This window comes from Xyrauchen texanus, chromosome 22 (genome assembly GCF_025860055.1).
Source record: "Xyrauchen texanus isolate HMW12.3.18 chromosome 22, RBS_HiC_50CHRs, whole genome shotgun sequence".
NCBI lineage: Eukaryota > Metazoa > Chordata > Actinopteri > Cypriniformes > Catostomidae > Xyrauchen > Xyrauchen texanus.
In genome coordinates this window covers 27,927,786-27,935,723 of record NC_068297.1, presented here as the reverse complement: position 1 = coordinate 27,935,723, position 7,938 = coordinate 27,927,786, and positions in this window count along the sequence as shown.

Genomic DNA, 7,938 nt, shown 5'->3' with positions numbered 1-7,938 from the left:
TGAACGTCCCTCCAACTACATAGAGAAAGCAAGAAAAGCAAGCAAGAAAGAAAGAAAGAAAAAAGAGAGAGAGGGGGGTGAAGGGGATGTGGTTAACATGATAAACTAGATTTTTACATTCTCTGAAAATAGTGCTTGCCCATCCAAAAGTCACGGTCACGGTGATAGGGCGTTGTTATTCTGTCCTTAAGGTGCATTGAGTGGTCTTTAGTGTGTTACTTTGTGGTTGCTAGGGTTTTCTGCATGGTAATCCTTAAGTCTTTATGATATGCTGTCACATTAAACAAAGTTTGAATCTTAGAAAAACACGTCTCGAGATCAGTATTCGGAATTGATCTCCATCTGGCTGTTTTTGAACGCAAGAGCGCATTCTCATCTTACGGTCAGGCTCCAAAAAGGGACAGGAACTCCAAACTGCCAGCAAATATATACAGAGTCCCTTTCCCTAACCCTAAATGTATGTGTGGAAGTGTTGCCACTTATGGAGCTGGCCCAACATGCTTCTGGAGTAACCCCGCCCTCTTCTGGATTTACTTCTCCCTCTTTTGGAAATCCCACTCCCATTTGGAGATCTACAGGGGTGCTTCTCATTTCTGAAATTGTGCATTCCCATTTTCTTACTTTGCTTCCTTTCCTTGCTCCCTACTGTAGCTCCTCTTATGAAATAAGGAAAGGATGCAAGGAAAGGATATGAGGATGGAGGAATCAAAGCAAGACGTATTTGTAAAATGGAATGTCCTGCTCACTTCAAAGCACCGTCTTTGCATAGCTGCATTACCTCTGTGAGCTTGACATTATGTTGTTGATATTCATTGATATTTTCATGTACTAAATGGTATATTTAAATATATATAGTATACATATTCAGGAACTGTATCTATAAATTAATCAGGGGCAGTAAATGAATACTAAAACAACCAATTCAAGTTTTTATTTTGAAACCTGGCCTTTACAAGTGATACTGGTCGACACGCACTGGTATGTTTGTGCTAAAGAGCAGCTACGTCAGTTATTCAGATGACGTTCTCTAAGTGTAAATGTCAACATCATCATATATGTCTAAAAGATGTTGACTTATTGATGTAATCCATTTGGTCTGCCCCTTTATTCCAACCGCTACTGGTCGGAGGTTTCCGTAAATATTTAGTTTATTCGCGGAGTTACGTTTTTACTAAGTTTAATGGTGCAACGCTCAAATGTGTAGTGAGTGCCCCTTTATGCCACAACTAGGCTAGGTTTTAGCCTACACACATGCTGGTGCAACTGGCTCCTGATCCTATGATCCTGCTCAGATCCCTCCTTCAATGCAAGTCTATGGGACTTTTTTAACATCTGATAGCTTAGAAACTAATAGCACAACCCTCCTCAATAAGAAAAACGATTTGAGGTATCATTCAGAAGCAAAGTACAATAGTCAGGGTTAGGGTTTTGTTGAAATCCCTGAAACACAAATCACATAACTAGTCAATGGCGCCAGTGATATGTTTTCTGTTGGAATAATTGAAGATCACATTACACTATGTTCGTTTTCCTCCCAGCCATGTTTTCAATTAAGCAATTTTCTTATCAACAGTTGATAACCCTTCTATAGCATGGATTCATACCCAGATTGAGTGTTGCTACAAACTACATTAGACTCCATTGAGAAAAATTATTTCCCATTGAAAATCTATTTGGTCTGTCGACAACATTTAATCTATTATTGCGAGACCACACCTTCATGAGCTCAGTTTTTCCACTAATAATGTTACACCACACAGATGCCAAGAACCAAGACTTGTGCGCCTGTAGCCTACGCCTGTGAAACTCTTTACTGCCCTCAAAAGCAACAATTTGGAAGCAGTTAGGCTGAGAAACAAATTACTTGAACATCGAAGTGTGACCTGACTGTCAGCATAAATTAATTAGCTAGATGTCAGCAAACATACATATACATCAGCTCTTTATTTGCCCAGTTAAACAGATCGTCATGGCACTGAATGTGCATGTGCAGGAGAGCAGTTAAAGGAGTGTGTAGACTCATGCCCGTCACCCTGGTATTGTTATTTTCACGGCTCTTGTGTGCAATTATTCAGACAATGGCAATCCCGCAGCTGACTTAATGACCAAACAATATGGCCCACAGCTTCACTAATGAGCCCTAACACTACACTCAGCCCTGTTATATTTAGGCTCAATAATAATAATACACAAAATGAGATTAGATAATGTGGCCATGCTCAAATAGGCCTTGTTTCCAGAAAAATAAGCACTTTTTACATGCTACATTAACTATACAATGAATGTACCATAAACATTGTTACTTACTTACACTGGAGGCCAAAAGTTTGGAATAATGAACAGATTTTGCTCTTATGGAAAGGAATTTGTATTTTTATTCACCAAAGTGGCATTCAACTGATCACAATGTAAAATGTGAAATAATGTTCAGAACTTCTTAAACTACTTCAAAGACTTCTCATCAATTAATCAACCACATGCAGCAATGACAGCTTTGCAGATCCTTGGCTATCTAGCTGTCAGTTTGTCCAGATACTCAGATGATATTCAGGCCACCAGTGTATGTAAACTTAAAAACATCTCATACCACTTGCCTCTACCTCCACAAGTATACAGTAGATTAAGTCACATGTAGTTACAGTATAACGATATTTTGCATTCGTTTTATACCCAAGTTCTACTTTGTAAACAAATGACAATGATTTACGATTGGGAAACCTAAATAATTTAAAATGTTCTTAAGTTAAAGTTAACAATACTTCTGCCATATCTCGGGTTCTCATTTACATGTTAGCATCTTAAAGGAATATTTCGGGTTCAATACAAGTTAAGCTCAAATGATGGCATTTGTGGCATAATATTCATTACAACAAAAATTTATTTCGACCTGCCCCTCCTTTTCTCAAAAAAAAAGCAAAAATCGAGGTGACAGTGAGGCACTTACAATGGAAGCGAATGGGGCCAATTTTCTAACATTAAAATACTCACTATTTCAAAAGTATTGCCACAAGTCATCAACAATATTCATTTAAACATGATTTTATCATGTTTGATCAAATCAGTTACTAACCTTTTCTGTGTAAAGTTTTTGCAAATTTTACAATTTCGTTGACATGACGGTGTAATGTCAACAATCTCTAAAATCCTAAAATGACTATTAAACAAATTACAGCTCACATAATACATGAGTTTTAAGTCTATCTATTTTCTAAATGCATGTTACTGATCTTATTTTAATCGATTCATCCTTGTATATGTTTTATTTATTTAACCTCGTAATCTTTAACCAAAATGTCATAACTCGATCTTCCAGTGAAACTTCTCTCTGGTGACTTATGCAGGATTTCTCCAATCATTTAGTCCACTTAAACCCTGCCCCTTTCTTATAAATACCACAACCTTGTGTAGAGTTGAACGAAGCGTCAATCGCAAGTTGGTGAAGATAGCAAGGTGTATTCCGTCTGTTTTCCTTCAAAACTATCATTCCTTAACCCAAATTTCCTTGGTAACAGGTCAGCTGGCTTGAATTTACATTTCAAATAGAGGAGGAATAACGGCAAATTCGTGGTTGTGTTTGAGACATTTCACGCCTGAATTGCTGAGGTGATCACTAATGAATACAATGCTTCGGATGCCTCTGGAGTTCCTTTATATTTTTTATCTTGGGATGCACAGCATGAGAAAGTGTTTTTTTCCTTTATATTTAGTGTATTGTGGTTAAAATATGGTTATCTTTTTCTCACTCGTCTTCAACAGCTACAGCCTCTTCGTAGGCAAAGACTGCGGTGTGCTCGTTCATTTATGTTGTCATTTTGATCATATATGTGCCGAGATCGCTGCTCAATTTCACCGATAACCAACTCTGGCTCGAGCAGCACGATGGTAAGGGTGTGGTGTGTGTGTCCACTGCAAACTCACATTCACATCTGCCGCCGTTCCGCTACGCAACGTCCATATTTTCATAATCCAATCAAAAACCAATGGATAAACTAAAATCCCTGTCACACATTTTTTTATTTTTCGATAAGCTGTTTCACTCGGAAATATGTCACAACACTTAAGTCGCCCGCAACTTCCGTTTCATTCCGATATTAATGTAGGTGCTTTTATAAAATTAGAAGTTTCACATTTCTGCCTTTCAACCCTCCAAAAATGTACCAGATTCACTTCCATTGTATGTGCCTCGCTGTAACCTCGATTTGTAATTTTTTTAAAGAAAAGGTGGGACAATTCGAAATACATTTTTGTGGTAATAAACATTATGCCACAAATGCTGTCGAATGACCTTATCTTGTTCTGAACCCAGAATATTCCTTTAAATTAGTTCCTGTCGAGTGGCAATCTTCACACTGAGTTCAAGACTTTCATCAATCACAGTTAAACAGTTAAATCCTAGTACTCTGGTGTCAACGAAAACAATGGTCGTGTCAGAGATTACTTATCCTCTAAAGCCCTTTAGAACTGTCCTACTTTCTATAAATAACTTCTCTCAGGGAGCAGGTCTTCATCTCTTTCTTTCCATCTCACTAAAGCTCACAGCAGGTGACCAGATGTAGCTCCTGCAATTTCATTAATCAAGTGCAGAGTGTAAGGGAGTATTTCCGGCTCCAGAGACAATAAAATACAAACCATGCGAATGGGGTGGGCGATATAAGAATATATTCTAAAACAATTTTTACAAATGGTATTATGTGCGCTGGTACTGCATAAGGGGTAAAATAGTCGAAACAACAAAGTGGCAGAAATCTGTCAACCAGTATACATTGTGTAGTATCAGATTTTCTTTTTTACCTTTTTTCTAACCAAATAAAGTCACACAGCATGGCATTTATTTGTCAAATGCTTCAAACCCATTCTAATTCAGATAAGGATACTGTATGCCTAGAACAGACTATAATAATCTGTATCAAAGGTTAGAAAAAAGTTTTCAAAATTCTATGACATTTTTTTTGCCCCGATCCTGGCTAATTTCTGACAGTGGTGCATACAAACATTTTGGTCCCGAAACTAACGAAAACATAACCCAGAAACAGTCCATCTCAACAATCATCCCACCAGTCAGGTTTTGAGGCACTCATTTTAGTCACAAGAATGAGGTGTGGAATAACATACAGAAAAACTGTAAGCTAATGCCTCCTACACACAACACGACTTTCAAAGACGTCGAATCGTGGTACTGTTCATATTACACAACTCTCTGTCTTGTCATATAAGTTGCAGCTTTTTCAAATTACACGAGGAATCGGCGACATGGGTGAACACATTACAAGACGTTTCACTGTTGAAGAATCCCCGACAGCTCTGCCTAGACTCCAAATCCCAACAGAGTACACGCGAGAAGTGATGCGATATACGAAAACAAATGCATGATCATATGTTATGCGTTTCAGAATATAATGTGTATGTTTTTAATCGCTAAACGCATCATATATTTTATTGGTTACAATATGAAAAAGTACCTCATACTGAAAAATCGACCTATTTGCTTCCCTGACTGTCCAAGAGAATTGGCAATTTCTCTCCAACACTTCTCTTTCTCCAATCGGTTGTGGGACAGTTCAGATGAAACATCAAATAGGCAATGGTGCTCCTGCCAATGTTCCACTAATTTTTCCACCTTCCACAGTACTTTGAACTCTTACGGGTTCAAAGTACTATATTATTATAAGTACTGTGTATAATGCGTTTATAAAAACAGGTACTTTCTGAGACCACAAACATTTAAACTAAAGGATGTCTTAGATTAATCCATCATTGAATGTGGAAAAAGTAAACAAAAGCAATAAAAAATTAACTCACCTTCACATTTCGGACCCTAACCACTTTGTCCTCCACCTGTACAGCAACTCGTCCTCCATCCAGACTCTCCCTGCAGAAGGACAGGTTAACACTATATTGCATTTTGCATAACACTTCCAAATAAACATTTAGATGCATGCTAATATTCTTGTTATAAACTAATGTGTCATTAAATGATGATGACTGTTAAAGCCTTTATACTTTAGTGATCATTCAGTTTTGAAAGTGTAACATTTGGCTATATGGGAATAGCATACAACATTCCTAGTCTCACTATTTCTGGAGTACACAGATGTAAACATGGAATTCCAGTGTGATTATTAACCGAAAACAATATTAGCAATTATTTTTACATCTTTTTGTTGACTCATTATTTGATTGGACTGCCAAGAGTTAAGACATTTCACACAAATGGAATTAAAGTCCAGTTTATATATATATATATATATATATATATATATATATATATATATATATATATATACACATATACACACAGTTCAAGTCAGAAGTTTACATACACTTAGGTTGAAATCATTAAAACAAATGTTTTAACCACTTCACAGATTTAATATTAACAAACTATAGTTTTGACAAGTGGGACATCTAGTTTGTGCATGGCACTAGTAATTCTTTCAACAATTGTTTAGACAGATTGTTTCACTTTTAATTGACTATATCACAATTGATGTCAAGCCTTTAGGCAATTAGCTTCTGATAGGAGGTGCACTGAATTCGAGGTTTACCTGTGGATGTATTTTAAGGCCTACCTTCAAACTCAGAGCCTCTTCGCTTGACATCATGGGAAAAATCAAAAGAAATCAGCCAAGACCTCAGAAAAAACTTGACAGACTTGTGGACCTCCACAAGTCTAGTTCATCCTTGGGAGCAATTCCCAAAAGTGTGAAGGAACCACAATCATAAACGTATAAACACCATGGGATCATGCAGACATCATGCCGCTCAGGAAGGAGACACATTCTGTCTCCTTGAGATGAATGTAGTTTGGTGTTGAAATGTGAAAATCAATCCAAGAACAGCAAAGGACCTTGTAAAGATGCTGGAGGAAACAGGTTGACAAGTATCTATATCCACAGTAACACAAGTCCTATATCGACATAACCTGATAGGCTGCTCAGCAAGGAAGAATTCACTGCTCCAAAACCACCATAAAAAAAGCCAGACTTCAGTTTGCAAGTGCACATGGGGACCAAGATCTTACTTTTTTGGAGAAATGTCCTCTGGTCTAATGAAACAAAAATTGTACTGTTTGGCCATAATGACCATTATTAAGTTTGGAGGAAAAAAGGTGAGGCTTGCAAGCTGAAAAACACCATCCCAACTGTGAAGCATGGGGGTGGCAGCATCATGTTGTGGGGGTGCTTTGCTGCAGGAGGGACTGGTGCACTTCACAAAATAGTTGGCATCACGAGGAAGGAAAATTATGCAGATATATTGAAGCAATATCTCAAGACATGGCTTGGTTGCAAATGGGTCTTAAACCAGTCTTCACATTGTAGTGTGGACTGGGAAAACAGATATATCTGTATGATGTATTTGTCATCATGTGCCACAGTCTTGTGATCCATTCAACCAAAACAATCAAGATGGCAGCCTGTGTCATAGCAGCGCTGTTGTGCCTGATATTCACTTTGATAGCATTGTAAAAGAGAAATGTTACTTTGTACAATATTCACATTGCATTCCTTCAAAGGCGACAAGAAGTTTAATTGGAATTGTTGTCCGGCAATAGAACATGAGGACAATTGCGTTTCAGACCGGACATCCAATGGCAATTTTTCGCATGCGCAGTAATGGGATTTAAGCGTTTTCATGTTTTAGTGTGGACAAGCAGCTTTTGGAAAATGCTTGAAAACTGAAGTATGGACGGAGAGCATTTCAAAAATGAAAACGCAGTTTTCAAATGTATCTGGATTAATGTAGATGTAGCCTCAGATTTCTGTTCTTGGCTAACAGAAGTGGAACCCGACGTGGTCTTCTGCTGTTGTAGCCCATTCACCTCAAGGTTTGATATCATGTGTATTCTGAGATGCTATTCTGCTCAATACAATTGTACGGAACGGTTATCCGAGTTACCATAGCCTTTCTGTCAGCTCAAACCAGTCTGGCCATTCTCCA